The sequence below is a fragment of the Pan troglodytes genome, chromosome 8 (assembly GCF_028858775.2).
Source record: "Pan troglodytes isolate AG18354 chromosome 8, NHGRI_mPanTro3-v2.0_pri, whole genome shotgun sequence".
Lineage (NCBI taxonomy): Eukaryota > Metazoa > Chordata > Mammalia > Primates > Hominidae > Pan > Pan troglodytes.
The window spans coordinates 63,669,375-63,696,663 of NC_072406.2; the positions used below are offsets into that span (position 1 = coordinate 63,669,375).

A 27,289-nucleotide genomic window follows, 5' to 3' on the forward strand; every position below is an offset into this window, starting at 1 on the left:
GGGGAGCCATTAAAGGCTGGTGATCAAGGTGACGTAAAAGAGTTGTACTTCAGAAATATTTATCTGGTGGTAGTGTATGGGATTGATTGAAAGGAGTAGCGACAGACTAGAGAAAAAAGGCTAGGTAAGTAGCTATTACATTAGACAGAAGAGGAAGTCAAAAGCCCAAACTGGAGAGGTAATATCAGAATGGACGGATGCTTCTAAGAACTACTTGTTATCTGTATAAGTGTTAGAGAATCAGGCAGTAGATTTTCTTTAGCAGACTCTTTCTTCCTGAGAAGCCAGTTTCAAAATTGATAAGAATTTGGTTTTCCAAGATTGCTTAAAGTTTTGAGAAAATAGTTACTGAAGTTTTTAAATTAAATAAGCAGCTTTTGCCTGTTTGGTTACAACAGAACTTTCTCATTAAACAGTAATCAGTTAAAGTACGGGCTGTATTTTATTAAAAACAGAATGGAATACTTGCACGCAGCACAAAGGTCAATGCATAAAGCTGAACAGACAAATTGATAGACACAGAATGTGGTTTCACAGATTGTGTCATTGACATCTTATTTCAATTCACAAGGAATACATCCTGTGTCTTTAAGACGTATTTCTGAGGGCAGCTCTATTTTCTATACTCAATTATTTATTTAACTCCTATTTAGTTGTAACATTTCTTATAGGCCAATATCTGCCAGAACCTATCATAGGATCTGATTTAGATATATAAACAAAGTAAAACATTCCTTTCTTAGGAGCGACATTTAAATGAGCTAAAAACTGATATGGAAGGGGTGTTGAAGAATCACAATCAATGCTCGTCACCAACTCCACTAACCATGATTAGCATTGCTGAAAATTAGCTCTGTTGCTGCCGACATGAAACTTACTAATTTTCACCCGTTTCTTAGTAAATTTTAATTAGTTTTTTTCTATGAAAATTCTATGTGTATTTCCAAAAACAACATGGGAAAGATATAAAGAATAACATAATGATCACACGTAATTACATAATCTTACCAATCAGAGAAACATTAAACACTTTGGTGTATATGCCTCCCTATAGTATATATGATTTTGTGACCCGATTTTTATTAACATCATATAAACTTTCTTATGCCAATTATTATTCTTTGAAAACACAGTTTATATAGCATCATTTAAAATATAATAAGTTACTACATAAGTAAAAATATTAGGTGTCTTTCAGTTTTTACTATGTTAAATATTTCTGCAAAATATATCTTTATATCTGAATCTTTCTGCTCTTCCTTGACAGTTTATTTCTATCAGATAATTTCATATACTAAGCTGGTTTACTACAGAAACATAAAGTGGAAAAAAGACACCTTATTCAACATATGGTGCTGGGATAACAGCAAGCCACATGTAGTAGAATGAAACTGGTCCTCATCTCTCACCTTATACAAAAATCAACTCAAGATGATTCAAAGACTTAAATCTAAGGCCTGAAACCATAAAAATTCTGGAAGATAACATTGGGAAAACTCTTCTAATTGGTGTAGTCAAAGAATTCATGACCAAGAACCCAAAAGCAAATGCAAACATAAATGAATGGGACCTAATTAAAATAAAAAGCTTCTGCTCAGCAAAAGAAATAATCATCAGACAACACACAGAGTGGGAGAAAATATTTGCAAACTATGCATCTGACAAACGACTAACATCCAGAATTATCGGGGGAAATTCAGCCAGATATCGGGTGAAATTCACCCCCAATATTTCACATAGGTTCTTTTCTATTTTCCCTAAGTGTCGACCAGTCTGAGAAATAAAGGGACAGAGTACAAAAGAGAAAAATTTTTAAGCTGGGTGTCCGGGGGAGACATCACATGTCAGCAGGTTCCGTGATGCCCCACAAGCCACAAAACCAGCAAGTTTTTATTAGTGATTTTCAAAAGGGGAGGGAGTGTACGAATAGAGTGTGGGTCACAGACATCACAAGGCAAATGGAGGCAGGGCGAGATCACAGGACCACAGGACCGGGGCGAAATTAAAATTGCTAATGAAGTTTGGGGCACGCATTGTCATTGATAACATCTTATCAGGAGACAGGGTTTGAGAGCAACTGGTCTGACCACAATTTATTAGGCGGGAATTTCCTCATCCTAATAAGCCTGGGAGTGCTACAGGAGACTGGGGCTTATTTCATCTCTACAGCTGCAACCATAAAAGACGGCTGCCCCTGAAGCGGCCATTTCAGAGGCCTATCCTCAGGGATGCATTCTCTTTCTCAGGGATGTTCCTTGCTGAGAAAAAGAATTCAGGGATATTTCTCCCATTTGCTTTTGAAAGAAGAGAAATATGGCTCTGTTCTGCCCGGCTCACCAGCAGTCAGAGTTTATAAGGTTATCTCTCTTGTTCCCTGTACATTGCTGTTATCCTGTTCTTTTTTCAAGGTGCCCAGATTTCATATTGTTTAAACACACATGCTCTACAAACAATTTGTACAGTTAACACAATCATCACAGGGTCCTGAGGTGACATACATCCTCCTCAGTTTACGAAACTGACGGGATTAAGAGATTAAAGTAAAGACAGGCATAGGAAATCACAAGGGTATTGACTGGGGAAGTGATAGTTGTCCATGAAATCTTCACAATTTATGTTCAGAGATTCAGTAAAGACAGGCATAAGACATTATAAAAGTATTAATTTGGGGAACTAATAAATGTCCTTGAAATCTTCACCATCCACGTTCTTCTGCCATGGCTTCAGCCGGTCCTTCCATTCGGGGTCCCTGACTTCCTACAACACAGAATCTTCAAGGAACTCAAAGAAATCAGCAAGGAAAAAACAATCCTATCAAAAAGTGGGCAAAGGGCATGAATGAACAATTCTCAAAAGAAGATATACAAATAGCCAACAAACATATGAAAAAATCCTCAACATCACTAATTATCAGGGAAATGCAAATTAAAACCACAATGAGATACCACCTTACTTATGTAAGAATGGCAACAATTTAAAAAAATTAAAAATATTATTAAATGTTGGCATGGATGTGGTAAAAAGGGAATACTTTTACACTGCTAGTGGGAATGTAAACTAGTATAATCACTGTGGAAAACACTATGGAGATTCCTTAAATAACTAAAAATAGAATACCATTTAATCCACTACTGGGTATCTACCCAAAGGAAAAAATGTCATTGTATAAAAAAGGCACATGCACATGCATGTTTATAGCAGCACAACTTGCAATTGCAGAAGTATGGAACCAACTTAAATACCCATCAACCAACGAATGGATAAAGAAAATATATTATGTATACAACATGGAATACTACTCAGCCATAAAATGGAATGAAATAATGGCATTTGCAGCAACTTGGATGGAGTTGGAGACCATTATTCTAAGTGAAGTAACTCAGGGATGGAAAACCAAATATCATATATTCTCACTTACAAGTGGAAGCTAAACTATGAGGACACAAAGGCATAAGAATGATATAAGGGACTTTAGGGACTCAGGCAGAAGTGTTGGAGGGGGATGAGGACTAAAAGACTACATGTTGGGTACAGTACACACTGCTAGAGTGACAGGTCCACCAAAATCTCAGAAATCACCACTAATGAACTTATCCATGTAAACAGAAACCAACTCTTCCCCAAAAACTATTGAAATAAAAAAGGAATCAAATGCTATCTTTAAAAAGATAAATGAATAATTTATTGTTAGATACAACATTTTAATGCAGTTTGGATCAGGGCTTTCCAACATGTTTCACTTCAGTGCACATAGAAAACCACAGAGATTGCTCACAGCTTGAGGTGAAGGAGGTCAGTATTTTGACTGTCTGTAACCAATAACTACACACTCAGGCTGAGGCCAGATTATCAAGGTTTTTTATTCTGTCCTTGGCATTCTTCTTTGTTGATAGCTTATGCTTGTAGAAGGGGAGACTAATTTCACAGTATTAATTATTAATATATCATTACATCTAGATTTGTAAAATGTATTCATGCCTTACTTTGTATCAAATGGACATAGGTTATGATTGAAATATTTAGGGTGGCTAAAATATTGATTTGTTAACCTATTTAATGGCAAAATTAATGCACTGATTTTTAAAAGGTAGATTATCTTTGTGACAGCAAGCTCTGATAATTCATTTTGGATTTTTTAAGAGTAATTTGGTGGAGGATCATCTAAATTACTTAGATTTTTGGACATCTTATGCCTTCAAATACCTTTCCATAGTTAAATACCCCCTTTGAAGTTATTATGCTTATAAAATTTCCAAGCCATTCACTAAAATCAAGTTCATAACATGAATTGGAGGGATTTAATGAGTGGATCATATAGTGAGTTACTCCTGGATCACTCAACAGATTGGAAACTGTGAGTAGATCACAAAGATTCATGCAAGCAGGATTTAAATCTTTCAGGTTTTCACTGTTGTATGCTTTTCTCTCAGAAAAAAATCAGTTTTTTAAAAATAACTGATAAAAATCAACCCTTTCCATGACTTGTGAGCTTCCCATCCGATCTGCACCAATTCCACTCCTTTGTCAATTTGGTTGGTGTCCACAACCCTCCACTCCCTAGTTGTCATGAAACTGAGAAAACCGAGTTGCCTCTTTTGAGGGAAAATGTAAGGGAATCTAGACTAGGAAGTTACAAGCAGCAGAAAAATGTGATAGTTTATTGATCCAATTCTATCAAACATTATATAACAGGCAGAAAAAGGAGAGCACATTCTAATGACTACTTAGATCTGAGAATTATTGGCTTTGCAAAGATTTTAGAGATCCTCCTTCTTAACCTAATTGTTTTGTCAGTGAGAAATCTAAAACCTTGAGTCATTCAACTCATTTAGGATCATCCAATAGCTTTAGGATCATCCAAGAGCTGAGGACCTACATCTCCTATGTGGCCATACAGCTGTGAAGAAAGGAATGTCTACACTTGTAATAAATGTCTGTGGTATGAAGAGAAGCTATATATGACTAGATGGTTGGGGGGGAGTAAAAAAGTTTGCTTATTGGCTATTTTATCCTATTGAAGAAGAAATATGATTTTTTTTTTTACAATTCTTTTCAGCCTGGTCATCATCTAAATTCTTTCCTTGCCAAAAGTGTTTAGTTCCATCTGTTTCATCTAGTTTCCCATGGATACAGAGCTCTAATTGTATAACAAAATCCAAAGGGAAATTGGGTTTGCTTACGGAAAATCTCTTTGTGACAAACTTTGCAAAAAGTTTTGTCCTATAAATTGAGATGTGCTTATATTAGTAATATTATGGATATAAGATGTATCACTTAGACACTGAGCCTTTAAAGTAATTTAAAGTGATTAACTTTAAATGGGGTTTTCAGATCTAGATGGCTTTTACTCTCACAGAATATTTTCAAAATATTTTAAATCTATGGTCTAATGTGATTGGGAAAATCTGAATATTACTTTCATGTGTTCTTCTACATACTTCCTTAAAGTAGTCTGGGTTAGTTTGCTGAGAATGATGGTTTCCAGCTTCATCCATGTCCCTGCAAAGGGCATGAACTCACCCTTTTTATGGCTGCATAGTATTCCATGGTGTATATGTACCACATTTTCTTTATCCAGTCTGTCATTGATGGGCATTTGGGTTGGTTACAAGTCTTTGCTATTGTGAATAGTGCTGTAATAAACATACATGTGCATGTGTCTTTATAGTAGAATGATTTATAATTCTTTGGGTGTATACCCAGTAATGGGATTGCTGGGTCAAATGGTATATCTTATTCTAGATCCTTGAAGAATGGCCACACTGTCCTCCACAATGGTTGAACAAATTTACACTCCCACAAACAGTGTAAAAGGGTTCCTATTCCTCCACATCCTCTCCAGTATCTGTTGTTTCCTGACTTTTTAATGATCTCCATTCTAACTGGTGTGAAATGGTATCTCATTGTGGTTTTGATTTGCATTTCTCTAATGACCAGTGATGATTAGCTTTTTTTCATGTTTGTTGGCTGCATAAATGTCTTCTTTTGAAAAGTGTCTGTTCATTTCCTTTGCCCACTTTTTGATGGGGTTGTTGAAAACCAAACACCACATGTTCTCATTCATGTTGAACAATGAGAACACGTGGACACAGGGAGGGGAACATCACACACTGGGCTTATCGTGGGGTTGGGGGCTAGGGGAGGGATAGCATTAGGAGAAATGCCTAATGTAGATGATGGGTTGATGGGTGCAGCAAGCCACTATGGCATGTGTATACCTATGTAACAAACCTGCACATTCTGCACATGTATCCCAGAACTTAAAGTTTTTGTTTTTTTTTAAAGTAGTTTGGGTTAGCCAGAGGCTCTTCTCCACTTTAAGGTTATAAAGAAATGTAGTTAGAGTCAAAAATTAGTAGAAAGGGAGGATGAGAAGTGAACAGGACAAATGGTTGCATGCTTTATGTTCTAGGGCTCCTTGGCCTTATCCCAGCTGGGTGAACATCTGCAGTAGCATGGTCAGGAAATTTGTCTTAGTCTTGGCAATCTCAAAGGATGCAGCCCAGCCTCTGTGCGGGTGATCCATATTTTAATTAGCTGGGATTGTTTCCAGTGTCTCCCTGGGGAATCTCCTCCCTTTTAATAAGGCTAGCTTAGCATAAATAGGATCCATCTGAGAATGAACCAGAAGTCTTGGCTTTGCTCTGAGCCCAACTGCAATAATATAATAACACTGTCATGGCTTGTATTAGAATCCTAAGTTCACCCTCTTCTAAGCTGAAAGTAGCCATATCAAAATTAGCCTGTAGTGTTAGAAGAGTCAGGCAGGAAGTACACAACTACTATCCACTTTTTCCATTGACAGACATAAAGTTGAATTTATATATTTTTTGTTGTATCAAAAAAGTGCCCTTGCCTCTGCATCACTGGGCATGGAGTCTTTTTAAGCATTAAGAGTTCACATTTGATGTTTGTAGAAGTGTTGCATGAAATCCCTGCTATCTTTCTTCCTGCAGAACAGCCAAATTTGATATGAATGACCATCAAGATCAGAAGGCTAGGCATCGTGGCTCATACCTGTAAACCCAGCCCTTTGGAAAGCTGAGGAAGGAGGATTGCTGGAGCCCAGGAATTTGAGACTAACCTGGGCAACATGACAAAACTCCATCTCTTCCAAAAAAAAAAAAAAAAAAGGCAAAAATTAGCTTGTTGTGGTGGCATGCACCTGTAGTCCCAGCTACTTGGGAGGCTGAGAGGTGGGAGGATCGCTGGAGTCCAGGAGGTCGAGGCTACAGTGAGCCAAGATCACGCCACTGGGTTCCCACCTGGGTGACAGAGAGAGAGACCCTGTCTCTAAATAAATAAATAATAAAATAAAATCAGAAGCAGTAATCTGGCAGTTTTTAAACCTAGTCCAGCTCAAAGATGGGCTCAGTGGCCAGCTCAGTCAAATGTAACTAGTTGCCAACATTTAAACACTGGGACATCTCACATAAGAAGACAGATTTCTAACTTCTAAAATTTGCAGAGTGTGGCAACCCTTGGCCCACATTTCTACATGACAATATCTGGCTGGGGAAGAGAAACTGGAACTTCCTCATCAGATGAATCCTGTACACTTTCATACACCACAGTTCCCCATCTGGCTGCTTTGGATGTTTATACCACCCACCTTATGCTTTCGGCACTGGATCTCAGGATATAAGCATTAGTTTCCTGAGTAGACAGCATGAGGCGCCTGCGCAGGTTAGATCTACGTTAAATCCCAGATCCTCTCTTTTCCAAAGATGGAATGTGTACAAATCTCCAAGCCTCCATGAGCTTTGGCATTTGCATCTATTAATAATGCAGGTTTCTTCCCAGGTTTGTTGTGAGCTTTAAATAAAATACCATTCATGTAGAGCCCAAATTTATGTCCTCCTCATATTAAATGCTCAGTGAATATTTATTATCCTTCCACCTTCCTGGTGTCATAATTTTTTTTCTGGCTATTTATATTGAAGTGAGAGTATTTGCTGCTGTTAACTTAGAAAATTTGCTTTGGAACTACTACCTCAAAGTAATCACCACTTTCAATGATAAAACACTATGGTCATCCTTGAAAACCATTGCTGTTCTTTCCTTTCCTAGATCCTGTAGACTTCTGAGAACTTGTTATATATCACCTTATAACTTTCATGTCCACTGAAAGTTGCATTTTGACTTTGATTTGGATTCCACTGAAGTTTGATTACTGCACACTAAAAAATTGCCCTGAAATGAAAATGAGAAGAATCAAGTAATAATTGCTCTAAGTGCAATTGAAACATTGTATCTCCTAGTCATTCTCTCTGAGCCTCAGTTTCCCCAGCCAAGAAATTGGGATGACAGTGTTTTACAAAGTAGTAAATAGAGTAATGCTAGCTCCAATAGGGCATAAATCCCAAAATGACCGTGCTCAACACTATAGAAAGTTATTGATCAATCCTGTTAGAGTGGTGAGTGTTTGAAGACAGAGCAGGGCTGCTCTTCTTCATGCAGTGGCTGATGCCATCTTACAACACATCTTAAAAAGTTAAAAATCCATTCCTAGTTCCTAAAGGGAAACAGACAATGGAGAAAAATTATGTGAGAAATTATTATGGGTCAAGTTTGGAAGAGTTGCACTTTATTTCACTCATACTTAACTGCAAAAAAGTGGGCAGTATAGTCCCTCTCTATGGACAGGGGAGTACAAACACATGGAGGATGGATAGTTGTCTCTGCCACAACAAGCAATGCTGTGAGAGTTGAAACTCCACCATACCTGCTTCCTGGAGGCTTTCAGCAAGTGGTGGCTACTCTTCCTTTGCTGCTATTGCAATGGTGTTATTGTCATTATTAGGCCTTAAAGTGCCGTGAATGACTCAGTCTTTCTAACAGGAAAATTGAAATTAAATTCGATAGCCAGTGGCCTGGAATTTGAGGTTCTCTAAGAGTGGAAAGGGTAAAGTATTGGACATGACATCCTTATTTATCTGAGGACCACACTTGTCAAAATAAAGTCCTATGTTTTTTCCCGCATTATAAAGTTGTCTTTATTGTCTACCATCATCTTTCCCAGCTCTTATGTGTTATAATTTTAATTGCCTATGCAGTTTAGAGTTCAAGATAAAAGCCAGAATGTGAAAATGATCTTTATGTCACTAATATACTGGTAAATCACACTTCTTTTGTTCATAAAACTTTTTTCTATTAAAAATGATTTCAACTGAAAGCAGTGAAATTGGGAAAATCCTAATTTTTCTTTGGAAAATGTCTTTGCACATCATTTCATAATGTATTTCCTCATAGTGTGGTGAGTTGGGTGCAAAGGGAGTGCGTTTAAGGCTGGTAAGTCAAGTTTGAAAATGCTATAAATGCATTGACATGATACAAATATGTTTATTTCTAAATTAAATTCAGTTTAAGAATATAATTTAATTTTGTAGGTTCCTGTGAATTTCACTTAACGAGCACATATCAATAAGCTGCTGTGGCAGGAGCTGATGAGACAAGAAAAAGGTACATTCCCTGTACATACAATCTTAGAGAAGTAAACTTTCAAAAACAACCAGAGTGACAAATGGCCCCCAAAAAAGAGACCTGTGACACTGTAGGCAAGACATTACTCTATCTTGGGTTGACTGGGATATATCAGGAAAGGCTTCTTGTTGCTAAAGAAAAGGCAAGTAAAAGTGGCCCAGAAAGGAAAGAAAGAATATTTTAATCAGAGGAAGCAGCATATACAAAGGTATTACGGGAAGAAGAAAAAAGCCTAAAGCAAAGAAGATGAAATTTTCTTTTTTTTTTTTTATTGCACTTTAAGTTCTAGGGTACATGTGCACAACGTGCAGGTTTGTTACATATGTATACATGTGCCATGTTGGTGTGCTGCACCCCCTAACTCATCATTTATATTAGGTATATCTCTTAATGCTATCCCTCCCCTCTCCCCCCACCTCACGACAGGCCCCAGTGTGTGATGTTCCCCTTCCTGTGTCCAAGCATTCTCATTGTACAATTCCCACCTATGAGTGAGAAAATGCAGTGTTTGGTTTTTCGTCCTTGTGATAGTTTGCTGAGAATGATGGTTTCCAGCTTCATCCATGTCCCTACAAAGGACACGAACTCATCCTTTTTTATGGCTGCATAGTATTCCATGGTGTATATGTGCCGCATTTTCTTAATACAGTCTATCATTGTTGGACATTTCGGTTGGTTCCAAGTCTTTGCTATTGTGAATAGTGCCGCAATAAACATACATGTGCATGTGTCTTTATAGCAGCATGACTTATAATCCTTTGGGTATATACCCAGTAATGGGATGGCTGGGTCAAATGGTATTTCTAGTTCTAGATCCTTGAGGAATCACCACACTGTCTTCCACAATGGTTGAACTAGTTTACAGTCCCACCAACAGTGTAAAAGTGTTCCTATTTCTCCACATCCTCTCCAGCACCTGTTGTTTCCTGACTTTTTAATGATTGCCATTCTAACTGGTGTGAGATAGTATCTCATTGTGGTTTTGATTTGCATTTCTCTGATGGCCAGTGATGATGAGCATTTTTTCATGTGTCTGTTGGCTGCATAAATGTCTTCTTTTGAGAAGTGTCTGTTCATATCCTTTGCCCACTTTTTGATGGGGTTGTTTTTTTCTCATAAATTTGTTTGATTTCATTGTAGATTCTGGATATTAGCCCTTTGTCAGATGAGCAGATCGCAAAAATTTTCTCCCATTCTGTAGGTTGCCTGTTCACTCTGATGGTAGTTTCTTTTGCTGTGCAGAAGCTCCTTAGTTTAATTAGATCCCATTTGTCATTTCTGGCTTTTGTTGCCATTGCTTTTGGTGTTTTAGACATGAAGTTCTTGCCCATGCCTATGTCCTGAATGGTATTGACTAAGTTTTCTTCTAGGGTTTTTATGGTTTTAGGTCTAACGTTTAAGTCTTTAATCCATATTGAATTAATTTTTGTATAAGGTGTAAGGTAGGGATCCAGTTTCAGCTTTCTGTATATGGGTAGCCAGTTTTCCCAGCACCATTTATTAAATAGGCAATCCTTTCCCCATTTCTTGTTTTTGTCAGGTTTGTCAAAGATCAGATGGTTGTAGATGTGTGGTATTATTTCTGAGGGCTGTGTTCTGTTCCATTGGTCTATAGCTCTGTTTTGGTACCAGTACCATGCTGTTTTGGTTACTGTAGCCTTGTAGTATAGTTTGAAGTCAGGTAGCATGATCCCTCCGGCTTTGTTCTTTTGGCTTAGGATTGTCTTGGCAATGTGGGCTCTTTTTTGGTTCCATATGAACTTTAAAGTAGTTTTTTTCCAATTCTGTGAAGAAAGTCTTTCGTAGCTTGATGGGAATGGCATTGAATCTATAAATTACCTTGGACGGTATGGCCATTTTCACAATATTGATTCTTCCTATCCATGAGCATGGAATGTTCTTCCATTTGTTTGTGTCCTGTTTTATTTCGTTGAGCAGTGGTTTGTAGTTCTCCTTGAAGAGGTCCTTCACATCCCTTGTAAGTTGGATTCCTAGGTATTTTATTCTCTTTGAAGCATTTGTGAATGGGAGTTCACTCAAGATTTGGCTCTCTGCCTGTTATTGGTGTATAGCAATGCTTGTGATTTTTGCACATTGATTTTGTATCCTGAGACTTTGCTGAAGTTGCTTATCAGCTTAAAGAGATTTTGGGCTGAGATGATGGGGTTTTCTAAATATACAGTCATGTCATCTGCAAACAGGGACAATTTGACTTCCTCTTTTCCTAATTGAATACCCTTTCTTTCTTTCTCCTGCCTGATTGCCCTGGCTAGAACTTCCAACACTATGTTGAATAGGAGTGGTGAGAGAGGGCATCCCTGTCTTGTGCCAGTTTTCAAAGGGAATGCTTCCAGTTTTTGCCCATTCATTATGATATTGGCTGTGGGTTTGTCATAAATAGCTCTTATCATTTGGAGATACGTCCTATCAATACCTAATTTATTGAGAGTTTTTAGCATGAAGGGCTGTTGAATTTTGTCAAAGGCCTTTTCTGCATCTATTGAGATAATCATGTGGTTTTTGTCGTTGGTTCTGTTTATATGCTGGATTACGTTTATCGATTTTCGTATGTTGAACCAGCCTTGCATCCCAGGGATGAAGCCCACTTGATCATGTTGGATAAGCTTTTTGATGTGTTGCTGGATTCAGTTTGCCCGTATTCTGTTGAGGATTTTTGTATCAGTGTTCATCAGGGATATTCGTCTAAAATTCTCTTTTTTTGTTGTGTCTCTGCTAGGCTTTGGTATTAGGACGATGCTGGCCTCATAAAATGAGTTTGGGAGGATTCCCTCTTTTTCTATTGATTAGAATAGTTTCAGAAGGAATGGTACCAGCTCCTCCTTGTACCTCTGGTAGAATTCGGCTGTGAATCCGTCTGGTCCTGGACTTTTTTTGGTTGGTGGGCTATTAACTATTGCCTCAATTTCAGAGCCTGTTATTGGTCTATTCAGGGATTCAACTTCTTCCTGGTTTAGTCTTGGGAGGGTGTATGTTTCCAGGAATTTATCCGTTTCTTCTAGATTTTCTAGTTTATTTGCATAGAGGTGTTTATAGTATTCTCTGATGGTAGTTTGTATTTCTGTGGGATCAGTGGTGATATCCCCTTTATCATTTTTTATTGCATCTATTTGATTCTTCTCTCTTTTCTTCTTTATTAGTATTGCTAGCGGTCAATCAATTTTATTGATCTTTTCAAAAAACCAGCTCCTGGATTCATTGATTTTTTTGAAGGGTTTTTTGTGTCTCTATTTCCTTCATTTCTGCTCTGATCTTAGTTATTTCTTGCCTTCTGCTAGCTTTTGAATGTGTTTGCTCTTGCTTCTCTAGTTCTTTTCATTGCAATGTTAGGGTGTCAATTTTAGATCTTTCCTGCTTTCTTTTATGGGCATTTAGTGCTATAAGTTTCCCTCTACACACTGCTTTAAATGTGCCCCAGAGATTCTGGTATGTTGTGTCTTTGTTCTCATTGGCCTCAAAGAACATCTTTATTTCTGCCTTCATTTTGTTATGTACCCAATAGTCATTCAGAAGCAGGTTGTTCAGTTTCCATGTAGTTGAGAGGTTTTTAGTGAGTTTCTTAATCCTGAGTTCTAGTTTGATTGCACTGTGGTCTGAGAGACAGTTTGTTATAATTTCTGTTCTTTTTCATTTACTGAGGACTGCTTTATTTCCAATTATGTGGTCAATTTTGGAATAAGTGTGATGTGATGCTTAGAATTCCTGGATATCCTTGTTAACTTTCTGTCTTGTGGATCTGTCTAATGTTGACAGTGGGGTGTTAAAGTCTCCCATTATTATTGTGTGGGAGTCTAAGTCTCTTTGTAGGTCTCTAAGGACTTGCTTTATGAATCTGGGTGCCCCTGTATTGGGTGCATATATATTTAGGATAGTTAGCTCTTCTTATTGAATTGATTCCTTTACCATTATGTAATGGCCTTCTTTGTCTCTTTTGATCTTTGTTGGTTTACAGTCTGTTTTATCAGAGACTAGGATTGCAACCCCTGCCTTTCTTTGTTTTCCATTTGCTGGGTAGATCTTCCTCCATCCCTTTATTTTGAGCCTATGTGTGTCTCTGCATGTGAGATGGGTCTCCTGAATACAGCACACTGATGGGTCTTGACTCTTTATCCAATTTGCCAGTCTGTGTCTTTTAATTGGAGCATTTAGCCCATTTACATTTAAGTTTAATATTGTTATGTGTGAATTTGATCCTGTCATTATGATGTTAGCTGGTTATTTTGCTCGTTAGTTGATGCAGTTTCTTCCTAGCGTCGATGGCCTTTACAGTTTGGCATGCTTTTGCAGTGGCTGGTACTGGTTGTTCCTTTCCATGTTTAGTGCTTCCTTCAGGAGCTCTTGTAGGGCAGGCCTGGTGGTGACAGAATCTCTCAGCATTTGCTTGTCTGTAAAGGATTTTATTTCTCCTTCACTTATGAAGCTTAGTTTGGCTGGATATGAAATTCTGGGTTGAAAATTCTTTTAAGAATGTTGAATATTGGCCCCCACTCTCTACTGGCTTGTAGAGTTTCTGCTGAGAGATCTGCTTTTAGTCTGATGAGCTTCCCTTCGTGGGTAACCTGACCTTTCTCTCTGGCTGCCCTTAACATTTTTTCCTTCATTTCAACTTTGGTGAATCTGACAATTATGTGTCTTGGAGTTGCTCTTCTTGAGGAGTATCTTTGTGGCATTATCTGTATTTCCTGAATTTGAATGTTGGCCTGCCTTGCTAGGTTGGGGAAGTTCTCCTGGATAATATCCTGCAGAGTGTTTTCCAACTTGGTTCCATTCTGCCCATCACTTTCAGGTACACCAATCAGATGTAGGTTTGGTCTTTTCACATAGTCCCATATTTCTTGGAGGCTTTGTTCATTTCTTTGTACTCTTTTTTCTCTAAACTTCTCTTCTCGCTTCATTTCATTCATTTGATCTTCCATCACTGATACCTTTTCTTCCAGTTGATCCAATTGGCTACTGAAACTTGTGCATTCGTCAAGTAGTTCTTGTGCCATGGTTTTCAGCTCCATCAGGTCATTTAAGGCCTTCTCTACACTGGTTATTCTAGTTAGCCATTCTTCTAATCTTTTTTCAAGGTTTTTAGCTTCTTTGCGATGGGTTTGAACTTCCTCCTTTAGCTCAGAAAAGTTTGATCATCTGAAGCCTTCTAATCTCACCTCGTTAAAGTCATTCTCCATCCAGCATTGTTCCATTGCTGGCGAGGAGCTGCCTTCCTTTGGAGGGGGAGAGGTGCTCTGATTTTTAGAATTTTCAGCTTTTCTGCTGTTTTTTCCCCATCTTTGTGATTTTATCTACTTTGGTCTTTGATGATTGTGATGTACAGATGGGGTTTTGGTGTGGATGTCCTTTCTGTTTGTTAGTTTTCCTTCTAACAGTCAGGACCCTCAGCTGCAGGTCTGTTGGAGTTTGCTGGAGGTCCACTCCGACCCTGCTTGCCTGGGTATCAGCAGCAGAGGCTGCAGAACAGCGGATATTGGTGAACAGCAAATGTTGCTGCCTGATCGTTCCTCTGGAAGCTTCATCTCAGAGGGGTACCCGGCCGTGTGAGGTATCAGTCTGCCCCTACTGGGGGGTGCCTCCCAGTTAGGCTACTAGGGGGTCAGGGACCCAGTTGAGGAGGCAGTCTGTCCATTCTCAGATATCAAACTCCGTACTGGGAGAACCACTACTCTCTCAAGGGTCTTAGCAAATGGCACAGGAGGAGATTATATCCTGCACCTGGCTCAGAGGGTCCCACGCCCACAGAGCCTCGCTCATTGCTAGCACAGCAGTCTGAGATGGAACTGCAAGGCTGGGGGAGGGGTGCCCGCCATTGCTCAGGCTTGAGTAGGTAAACAAAGCGGCCTGGAAGCTCGAACTGGGTGGAGCCCACTGCAGCTTAAGGAGGCCTGCCTTCCTCTGTAGACTCCACCTCTGGGGGCGGGGCATAGCCAAACAAAAGGCAGCAGAAACCTCTGCAGACTTAAGTGTCCCTGTCTGTTAGAAGATGAAATTTTCTTATGGCCTATCATTTAGGGCCTCCATGGCAAGGGGTAGGGGCAGTGACAAGTAGGGATGCTGCAGAAATGTTATGGACCAGATTGTGAAGGGGCTTCTTAATTTGGAAACTAAACTTGGGCTTTCTCCTGAGGGAAGTGGGTAGCTTCAAAAGCAGTGATTCTCTGCTCATTAGAGTCACCTGTGAAACTTTATAAGCACTCTCTATCCCTGAGCCCATCTCAGACTAATGAAATCAGCATTTTTCATAGTGGTGCTGGGGTATTAATATTTTTAACAATCTCCCCAGATAATTTCTAATGTATGGCTGGTTGCAAACTACTCTTCTAAATGTTAGTAAGCAGAGTGTAAAGTGATGCAATGCCAACACTTTGAACTGGAGGCTCATAAAAACTGAGGCAATGTGAAGATGCAAACCTGACATGCTTTGACGTTGGGGGACAAAGAGAGTAAAACAAGTAGGATGTTCCTTACGTTTCCAGTTTTTTGAGCTTGGAATAGATGTTGGTTAAATTCAACAGAGTAGAAAATATGACAGGAATATGGCTTAATGAGGAAGGCAGAATTTTGTCCCATTGAGCCTGAAATTCTGTGGGACACATCTAGAAGGCTCTTAGCTATACATGTCTGAAGCTCAAGAAACATTTTGGTTATATATATATAGAGAGAGAGAGAGATGTACAGTCACCAGCATATAATGGGAACTGAAGTCTCAGGAGTAAGCAACAATGCTTACAGAATTTGTGGTGTGAGAATTGGGATAATTACTGAGTCCTGAAAATCATCAACATTTAAGAACCGGGGAGAGGAGTTCACGAAGGAAAGCAAACAACTGAAGACAAAAGGCATTCACTGTCTGTTTAAATGCTGGGAATTTATAGTTTGTTCCATGGGAGACCTTTTAAATAATACAGAAGTTTTAAACAGCAAAATTTACTTGACATTGCAAATTTTAAAAACTAGTTTATATCCTTTTACTAAACATTTCCCAATGGAAACAGCGTTCACATTTCACAAGTTTCACTTGATTACTTTCAGATTTTGTATGAGTATAAAGTGCATTCGTTTTACAAATTATACAAAAAAAACTACCCAGGGTACCCATCTTGCTGATTAAACTTTTTTGAATTTTTATTTATTTATGTTTATAATATCAACTTTTATTTTAGATTTGGGGGGTACATGTGCAGGTTTGTTACATGGGTATGTTGTGTGATTGATGTTGAGGTTTGGGCTGACTAAACTTTTAAACCCAAGAATTTCTCCCTTTATTTGCTTTATGGCTGAATTATGAGGACAGATGCACCTTCTCTCTTAGCAAAGAGAAAAACCAAAATCTTTTTACTTACACATGACCCATATTATAAACAGCTTCTCATGCCCTGTTCAACATTTCTATATCTCTGTCCCCCAAAAGCAAACAAAAAGTTCCAATTGCCAGAACCATCGCTACTGCCACTTTAGGAGATGTTATTAAGAAACAAGGAAAATCGTGGAGAAGCATAGAAACTATAAGGAAAAAAAAAAAAAAAAACTAACCTTAGGGAGATAGATTCCTAGGCAAGGCTTACCTACTGTGAGATGAAAAACAGCCTACTAGTTACTTGGAAATGTTTTTCCCAATAAGGAAAAAAATCCCTTCTCTTCTGTTACATTGCCTGCAATTCTAGATAACTACTTTAGCTAGTTATCTAGAATAGATAACTAGATAATTACTTTAGCTGAGCAGGCATACTATTTGAAAGCAGTAAAACATGTGTCCTAGAGCTATTGGGCCATTGTATTTTTTTGTGCTTTTAATCAATTTCACTGAGATCAATGGCAGTAAAGCAGTGAGTATGTGTGTGAGTAAATTAAAGATTGCTAGTTTGAGACTATTGAGCTTTTAGGGTGGTGGGACAAGACTGGAGGGGGTACCTCAGTTGAAGAGGTAGTGGAGAAGACACTGAGAGTATCTTACACTGAAGTACACTGGGAATCATGAAAGATCTTGATGGTGTCCACAAATAAAGAAAAAATTATGCAAAGAATAAACCAGCTACTTTAAAATTGTGTTATAGCTAAGTGAAATCAAAGAGTTGATAAAACTGATTTACCACACTCTGTTATGAACCACTCTTGCACCATCCACTCGAGACCCCAACTCCAGGCTAAAACCCAATTTTATCAGTAAATATTTATGCTATAAATGTGAATCTAACTGATTTTAAGTAGTCAATAAAGAAGTGAATTCTTGCTTCTAATCAACCAATTTACAAACATAGTTTAGAGTGTAGTTTATCTGTAAACAGAACTGTCTGCTATACATATATAAAAATACTGAGACATGAAGAAAGAGATTTGACTGTGATGCTGGACTATAATATGAAGAATTTGGAAATAAAATATTTATAAAGTTTCTATTCCAGGTAGCAAGAAACAAGGAGAATTTTTCAAATTGCTCACATTAAATCAAGGGCTACAAAATAAAATCCGGTGAAAAGTATATGAAATCACATTATTTTTTGTAAAGCAAGAAAAGCCTTAAAAGAAAAAAGACATATTTGTGTCTCATAAAGGGAACTAGTATTTATTGCATATCTACAGGGATTAGTCCTCCAACAGCCACATTGTAAAGACATTATTATTAGCCCCACTTTACGTACTAGGAAGCTGAGGCTCAGAATGGTTACATAACTAGCCCAAGGACACAAAACTAGTACTTGACATGGCCCAAGCTAAAACTCAGGGCCGATTTTCCTCTACGTTACACTGGTTTGCAAATTATTAAAATAGGTTTGTTCTGTTTTGCAAATGTATTTCAAGAGAATTCTTTCTAATACATGTATTGTCAATGCTTTATATTTTTTGTTATTAAAGGATGTGTTTGAAGACACTTCCTGCAAATAAAAAAGTCTATAGTGCTTATGCATTTTTAAAGGTGTTTTGTAAAGGTTATTACTGTTAGCTTGGAAGCAAAAATACAAATCAATATCTTACTTCTATCCCAACAATTTCCTTACTTAAACTGCAGGCTTACTAGGTTTTCTGTCCACAGAGCTCATGCTGCAGGGCCATGTTTATATATATATATTTTTGTAACCATGCAGTTGAATATCTGAGATAGATAAAATAATGTCTTATATTGTGTTCTGGGTGTGGCTCCAGTGTTGTGGGTACTTTTTTAAAATCTTATTTTGTTAGACATTTCCTAAGTTTTCATTGCACTGAACAGTGGGTTTCTAGTTGAAGGATGTGTTCTTTCAATAAATGTTTTCCCTATACTATAAAACATTATTGTTTTTTAGCACAAGAAGCAGTAGAATTCATATAGTATGTCTACTTAGGTTCACAACTTTTTTCTGTTTCTCTTCTTTTTAGTGAAAAATGAAGCTAAAAATTGGCTCAGCCCTCATTAATACAAATTTTATGACGTTGGCTTCAATATTTTATTCAGGACCTTTGCACAGGTGCTTTATCTCTAAGAAGATATCACCCACAGGCAAAAGCAACATGATCTGTTAAAACAGTATATTTTCCTTTAGACAAGAGAGGGTAATGTGTAGGTTGTATGAGACGACTTGATTCTGTCCTGCAATGAGTGAGACCAATAAGCTCTAGGAACTGAGATTCTGAGAAGGGAAGACTAGGACAAAATTGTAGGAGACTAAGGGGACAAATGAGAGGATGGGGAGTGTATTGGTTTACATGTTAGAAAAGTTACCACTAGCAGTACAAATAGAGGGAGATGAAAGGGCTGAGGCAAAGTGATATGCACAGAGGTGAAGAGTTCTGAAGCCGTCCCCCGCTTATGAAACTGACAGTAACTGTTCATGAAACAGGCACAGCAGATGAAGCAGGTGCAGCCATAATTCTAGGAGGAACCTAAGGACCCAGACCCACTGGAAATGAGTTAATGGGGCTTGTGAGGTAGGGACAGCAGGTGCCTTTATTTATTTATTATTTATTTATTTATTTTGAGATGGAGTCTTGCTCTGTCATCCAGACTGGAGTGCAGTGGTGCAATCTTGGCTCACTGCAACCTGTGCCTCCCAGTTTCAAGCAATTCTTGGATCTCAGCCACCCGAGTAGCTGGGATTACAGGCCTGCCCCACCATGCCTGGTTAATTTTTGTATTTTTAGTAGCAATGGGGTTTTGCCATGTTGGCCAAGCTGGTCTTGAACTCCTGGCCTCGGGTAATCTGCCTGCCTCGGCCTCCCAAAGTGCTGGGATTACGGACATCAGCCACTGCACCTGGCCCAGCAGGAATCTTTCAAAGGCATCCTTTCATGTTTACAATAATGTGGTTTTGGCAAAGAAAGTGAGCACAGCATGGACAATTATGTATGATTGACTTCCCATCACAGCATCCCTGACTATGAATCGTCCCTTTTTCTTTTCCATTTTATACCTTTTCCCTTCTTATAACATTTATTTCTTGCACCACTTTTTGTTTTTGTTCCTTTAGAAAATATTTTATATTCTAACTTGAATTTCCTCTCTTTATTGCTTTTCCTCTCTTAGCTGTATGTTCACTCTTTGACTTATTTTTTAATTTAATTTAACTTAAATTTTTAACTGACATATACAGTTATTATAATTGTACTTATTTATGAGGTAAATGATCAGATAACTGTAGTTAGTATATTCATCATTTCAAACATTTGTCATTTCTTTGTCCTGGGAACATTCAACATCCCCCTTTAGCTATTTGAAACTACATAATATATTATTGTTGACTATAATCCTACAGTGGTATAGAACACTAGAACTTATTCCTCCTACCTAGCTGAGAGCTAAGAATGTGGTTCAGTTCAGTAAGATACAGAGAGAGGTTGTTCAAAGCCATAGTGTTTTCTTTTGTTTGTATTGTTTTGTCTTGTTGAGACAGGGTCTCACTCTGTCGCCCAGGCTGGAGTTCAGTGGCATAATCATGACTCACTGGAGCCTTGACTTTTCGGGTTTAAAGTGGTCCTCCCACCTCAGCCTCCCAAGTAGCTGTGTCTACAGACATATGCCACCACGCTTTGCTAACTTTAATATTTTTTGTAGAGATGGGATTTTTTTCTGTTGCCCAGGCTGGTTTTGAACTCCTTGTCTCAAGTGGTCTTCTTACCTTGGACTCCCAAAGTGCTGGTATTACAGGTATAAGCCACTGCGCCTGGCCCTATTTACATAGCCTTACACAATCTTTACAAGGTCTGGATTCCACCATTTATTCATTTGTTCATTCATTTGCCCAGGTTTGTAGAGTATTTACTGAGGGCCAGGTGGTATATAGACACTCACTATCATGGCCCTCAGCCTGAGGTCCTTGATTTGGCTTCAGAGAATATGGGAATTCACTGAAATAATTTGAGAAGATACCTGTGTGTAGTAGGATTTTTGGCTCTCAATAATTTCTTCCCATCATGTTGGTTAAGTGTCCACTGCTTCAACTCACATTAGGATCATGTCCTGGGGACAGAGCTATGGGCAGTTCAGATGAAGGTCCTGTTCACATGGAGAGTAAATTCTAGTAGAGTGAAGAGAGGAAATGATATTATTAAGGTTAAAAAGGAAACAAACCAACAATAAACAAGATAATTTCAGATTTTAATAAATCTATAAAGGGAATGTCCTGGATAGGACTGCCTTAGAGAAGGTGGTCAGGGAAAGGTTTTCTGGGAAGACCTTTAAGACAAGATTTAAATGGGGAGGAGGGGGTGATTTTGTAGGTCTGGGCCAGGCTGAGATACGTATATATCTAAACAGTTATCCTCCACAGTTATTAAACTAAGAGATTTTATTATACATTTTCTCATTTATTTGCCTTTTATTTTTGCAATTATTGTTAAGAGCTTTAAAAAATTATATTGTCACTTTTTAAGATTTGTTCTTTACTCCTACAGCATAAGATAATTGGGCCAGATGATGTCTATAATACCAGGCTTTTATAAAAGAAATGCAGTATGCCGTAAGATAGAGTTCTGGATCCCATGTATTTTGTACCCACAGATAATTAAAATAGCATGTGTTGATTTGTTATTCTTCATCTGTTCTTTTTGATTTCAATCATAATTTAACTGTTCCAATTACACTGCTAGAGGATTTTTTTCTTTATTTTTTTATTTTTTAAATTTTTTAATTTTTTTTTTTATTATTATACTTTAAGTTTTAGGGTACATGTGCACAATGTGCAGGTTAGTTACATATGTATACATGTGCCATGCCGATGAGTGTGCTTTTCAGGAGTCATATGGAGAGGCTAAAATGCTACTTTTTTGTGGGGATTTTAAACTTCTATTGTTATGCACTGAAAGAGAGAATAAATGTGTTACCGAACAATGTATTTGCAAATATTAGGTGCTGCAGTAAAATGTAAAGAAATTTCCAAGGCCTGATTTTATGCATTTAGATTAATTATTGATGTTTCTCCTAATTCTGCTACTTGAAAATGGGTGTGAAGAACAAATTTGTTTTCAATGCAGTTTTAAAGGGACTGAGTCTTTGGTAGCTTTATGGACCCACAGTCATCAAATTTCTCATCATTTGAGGTTGTTAATCATTATGATAGTTCAAGGAGATTCTGAGTGAATAAGAAATGAAATTCTATTATTATCTTATCTTTGACTGTGAAGATATTTGACCATAAAATATTTAACTGCTTATACATCTCAACATACGCCATTGACTAGAATAATAATGAGTTTAATAAGCTGAAAAGATAACAAAAATTAATAATACTACTTAGCAGCAGTACTTTCTGAAAGAAGGAATGACAGAGAGGAGCAAAAATGTATGTGTAGTTATTCTGTACATCTTGTATGTGGTTGTGTGGTTTAAATGCCTTTAGTTTTATTTAGAAGTAGATTTTTTTACTTCAGCACTAATTTCTGGGGTGTTTCTATATTCATGTGTTGCATGCATGATTAAGTATGATGTGTAAAATTATATATTCATTAATAAAGGGCTTAGTGCATAAAATAGATTTGCATGTTTAATTAGACTCTTATTATCTAGAATGGAAAGGCTAGGAAAATGACAATCAGGGAATATCATAAATGTGAACAAGAAAGTTCCACTAGAAAACTAACTTTAAAAAAATAATAAAAAGAAACATGTAGTACACTTGCACAGTCCAAAACAACCCATGAATGTGTCCTAAAAAGTCCATGAGCAAGTCCAGGCAGCCAACTTTGCCACCATGTTGCTCCTTCTGGTTGTTCATCAACATTAATGGGCAACAGTGGTTTTTTGCTTAGGACCACCTCTCTTACTGGGCACCACTGTCTGTTACCATGAATACTGGGAGCCATCACCTCTGGGTAGCATTGCTATTGCTTCTCCTAAGGCTAATATTGCTACTGGTACTGTCATTTGCTGTGACATTATCCAATCACTGCTGATGCTTCCCAGTGAAGCTTGACAACAGTGGACTAGAGCCTCCAAGTGCTATAACTTCCAACGGTCTGTGGCTGAATAGAAGCTACCACTTCTCTTCCCTGAATGCACTTTAATACCTTTAAGGAGTATCTCTGTCCAAATTAAGAGATTGTACTAGATGTATCATTTTTAACCCTGTAGGCAGCAGAGTCACCTAGGATACTTGGGAAACACAGTTTCTTGACTCTACCTAAGACTTTCTGAGTACTAATCTCTGGTGGTAGATTCCATGAGAGAGAGAGAGAGAGAGAGTTTGTGGGGTGTGTGTCTGAGTGGTGGATGGGTGGGTGTGGGTGGTTAGGTGGGTTTTTGTGTGTGTAATATTTGTAACCAGGTACTCCAAGAAACATTCACGCAGACAACCCAACATTGTTCTCAGACCAAATTTGAGAAACACAAGTGTAGATGGCCTTAAGGGTGCTTTAACTTCGAGACTGCATTTCACTCTGCAGCTTTAAAGTGAAGTTGTGGTAGTCTCATTCACCTTTGAATTTATATGATGTCCATGCCTCCTTTTTGGATGGAATTCTCTTTTGCACGTTCAGTTTTTGACTTAGACACCTTTGAAACTACTTGAATTAGGGATTATTCTTTGATAATTTGCTGTCATCAAGTGAATTGAGATAAATATACTTTCAGAGCATCATTATCAACTTTGAGGAAATGTAGGCACTTGTATGTTCATGTTGGACACAGGAGGCTGAGATGAGAGGATCATTTGAACCCAGGAGTTCAAGGCTAAAGCGAACTATGACTGTGCTACTGCACTGCAGCCTGGAACACAGAGCGAGATGCTGTCTCAAAAAACAAAAACAAAAACAAAAAAGACGAGTAACAAAGAATTATACAAAATTTGTTTATAATATTTGATACCATTAAATTTACAGGTGCATCTGCATAAATGCTGCATTTTGTGCTCAGATAACCAAGGACATGGCAAAAGCTAATCAGCCTAGGAGGCAGGAGAATCACTTGAGCCCAGGATTTCCAAAAATATATATCACTATGATATATCAATTTTTTATTCTATTTTTCTTTTAGAGACTATTTTTGTAATAGTCTGACTTCTTACATCACAATATATAGAGATCCACTTAGCTCTCAGATCTATGATAGTGTGATTCTTTTAAATAATTGTATGCTTCAGGATGTGATAGAATTGGAGTTTCTCTTATTCCTGAGTAAAGGAAAGAAAAATATTCATTTGAGTTAAAATAAATTAAGATTGTGTAATCTATGTCTCCTTAGGCCACCCCACCCCGGTAAATGTGGGATTATGTGGGCAGTCTACCGAAGACATTTCCCTAGCCCGCGTATCTATCTGCCACCTGTGGACTTTCTGATCTTTTTGGAGTCTCTCTGACTTATTTTGGGGAGGGTATAGGGTGTGTTTCAACTGTGTGCTCCTGAACAAGTCCCTGTGTTCTCTTAGTCACTGCCAGATGAAGAAGTGAAGAGTAAAATTCCATATTTTTCCATTTACCTATTGCATTCTTGTTTTTATAGATTTTACTTCAATATATACTATAAGCTATACTACATGTAGTTAATATTTTTGCTTTAAACAGTCAATAGTCTTTGTATACGTAATAAAAATACAGTCTTCAGTGAAGTGAGCCTTTTCTGGTGTTTCTTTTACACTTATTTCTTCATAGAACACAGAAGACAACTGAGTAATAGTTTTCAAAATGACTCTTCTCTTCCAAAAACTGAAGCATTGTTATGAAAGTTAATGCCCCTGACCTTTTTCCAAGAGGGTTTCTTGGTCAGTTGGTATTCTGTTGGAGACAGATGAAAGAAAACCCAGCCTGTATTGACTTAAGCCAAAAGTTAATTTAGTGGTTTTCCTACCTGTAGAATATGAGGACAAGCTGGCTTCAGACATAACTTAGTCTAGAGGCTTGACAGTTATCAAGAGGAAGTAGTTTCTCTGTCTCTGGGCCCCACTCGGATCTTCTTTTCTCGTTTATCTCATCATGGTAACAAGATAACGGTAACTGTAGACAACCAGAGTCTGCTGCTTAGGTCCAGTAGAAAAGAGACAGTGTCTCTCTTCAGCATCAAACCAAAGTTCTGGTCTGAGTCTCCTTGCTCAAATTCTATCATGTGCCCATAACTAAATCATTCACTGTAACCAATGAGAATGGCTACCTTGCAATCAATCACCGCTGAAGCCCTGAAAACTGACCCACCTAAGCCGCAAAACTTAAGAGGAATGGGTGCCCCCCTTAAAAGAAAGAGTGTTCTGTAAAAAGAGGTGAATGGATGTTAGCTAAAACAGATGGCCATTAGAGTGTTTATGAAAATACAGCTTCTTAGTAGCTCATAACATTAGTACCTTAAAAATGTTCAGATGTGTTTAGATTCTAGTGTATTTTTTCATTTAGATATTATTTTTCTTACTCTTATTTTTGCTTTACTACCCCTGACTATAAAGTTGAAGTCCTTGAGACAGTGAATTGCCTTTAAGTGTTTTAAAATCACCCTTTAACACTCTTGGAGTACTTCTGAGTCTAAAACCTAAAACACTTTGATAATTTGTGGAAACTCTTCTTTTGTGCAAAGTCTTTGTTTAACGTTGTTAGAGTCGATCTCTTTTTTTAGGGGGAGCCTTAAAAAGACAGAGCTGCAACATAGCAGTTATTCAATTCTGTTTTGAATTATCTGCTATATTGTGAAACAGTGGGAAATGAACACAATCTAGAACCACAGCTAGCATTGCTCCCAGACCTTCTTAGTTACTCTGACCCTAAAGTTGTTTGTTTATCAAGCTTGAGGGAACACTTCTGAATTCTAGCTGGCATTACTCTGGGTTTAACATCTTCCATAAATTAGGAAAAACACTGTCCACAATCTCACTCTGCATAACCTCAACTCTTCATTTTCTCAAAGCTCACTCCTCTTTCTCCTTGCTTCATTGCAGCTCACAGAATGGGTGAGACTTGTCCGATTTTTTAGGACAAGTGACATAGGCCTGCTATTTAAATGAACAAAGAAAGGACATATTTTCTACATGGTAATTTGTTTAACAGAACTATTCACCTCATTGCTATTTTGGGGAATTAAGAGTACAAAATACCTTTGAATCTTGTTCAATATTAAGTCATGTTTATTTTTAAAGTGAGAGTCATTATTCTAAGTGGAATAGGATTTGGTTTTTCTGCATTGGCCAATAGCTCAAAATGCTATTTTATAATTATATTGGTTCCTTCCAACTGACCTTGTCTATAGATTTGCAAACACATATAGACATTTTATGTTTTATGTTTTTCAGCTATAGCAAAATATTTTCCTTTTCTAGGTCTGCCTGTGGGTGTCTATGCATCTTATATCAACATTTATATCTATAAACATACACGTTTTAGCACCTATACTATTCTATATTTTTAAATTTTGTACCAAACTCCTCTGAGACTTATTATGGTTTACACCCAATCCCATTTTATCTACTTAATGATTGGAGCCACTTTTTTATTCTTATTTATTTCTCTAATGAACTTTGGAGGATTGCAATTTGCTAAGTTCTAGGGTACAACTGTGCTCAAGACAGACCCAATCTCTGCCCTCACAGTATCTTGGTTGGTTACATATTTGCTCTTACTTCTTTCTTCCCCCCAGCTTTATTGAGGTATGATTGAAAAATGAAAAAATTATATATTTAAATTATACAACTTGAAGTTTTGATATACATATACATTGTGAAATAATCACCACAATCAGACTAATTAACATATCCCTGTCACCTGACAGAGTTACCATTTTTTCTTTCTTTTTTTGTATCAAGAACACTTTAATTCTACACTCTTAACATATATCAAGTACACAATACATTATTGTTAATTAAAGCACATTATAACTAACTATAATTACATTAGCTATCCATATCATATGCATCTTGCATAACTAAAATTTTGTATGCCCTGGCCAATAACACTTCATTTCCCCCTGTTAACCAGCTCCTGGCAACCACCATTCTACTCTCATCTCTATGAGTTCATCTATTTAAGATTTCATTCTATTCAAGGTGAGATCATGCAATAGTTGTCTTTCTATGTTTGGCTTATTTCACTTAACTTAATGTCCTCCAGGTTCATCTTTGTTGTCACAAATGACTGGATTTCTTTCTTTTTTAAGGCTGAATAGTATTCTATTGTGTACCTATACCGCATTTTCTTTATCCATTCATCCACTGACAGACATTTAGATTACTTCCATGTCTTAGCTATTGTAAACAATGATGCCATGAATATGAGAGTGCAGATATCTCTTCAACATACTGATTTTTTTGGGGGTGGGGGATACCTAGAAGTGGGATTGCTGAATCATAGTTCTGTTTTTACCTTTCTGAGGAACTTCCATGCTGTTTTTCACAATGGCTATACCAGTTTA

The 27,289-nt window shown here is 37.6% G+C and overlaps 1 protein-coding gene and 1 pseudogene across 7 annotated transcripts in view; both read left to right on the forward strand.

Moving 5' to 3' along the window:
• The window catches only part of PRKG1 (protein kinase cGMP-dependent 1), a 1,291,606-nt gene that overhangs the window by 275,765 nt on the left and 988,552 nt on the right, over window positions 1-27,289 (forward strand). The window lies entirely within an intron of this gene.
• Window positions 1-27,289, forward strand: part of LOC129136188 (ras suppressor protein 1-like) — a 172,261-nt pseudogene that overhangs the window by 52,943 nt on the left and 92,029 nt on the right. Inside the window, exon 1 of the transcript XR_008537532.2 lies at window positions 1-27,289. This exon is cut by the window's left edge and continues 52,943 nt beyond it; it is cut by the window's right edge and continues 92,029 nt beyond it. The product of XR_008537532.2 is annotated as a ras suppressor protein 1-like (transcript).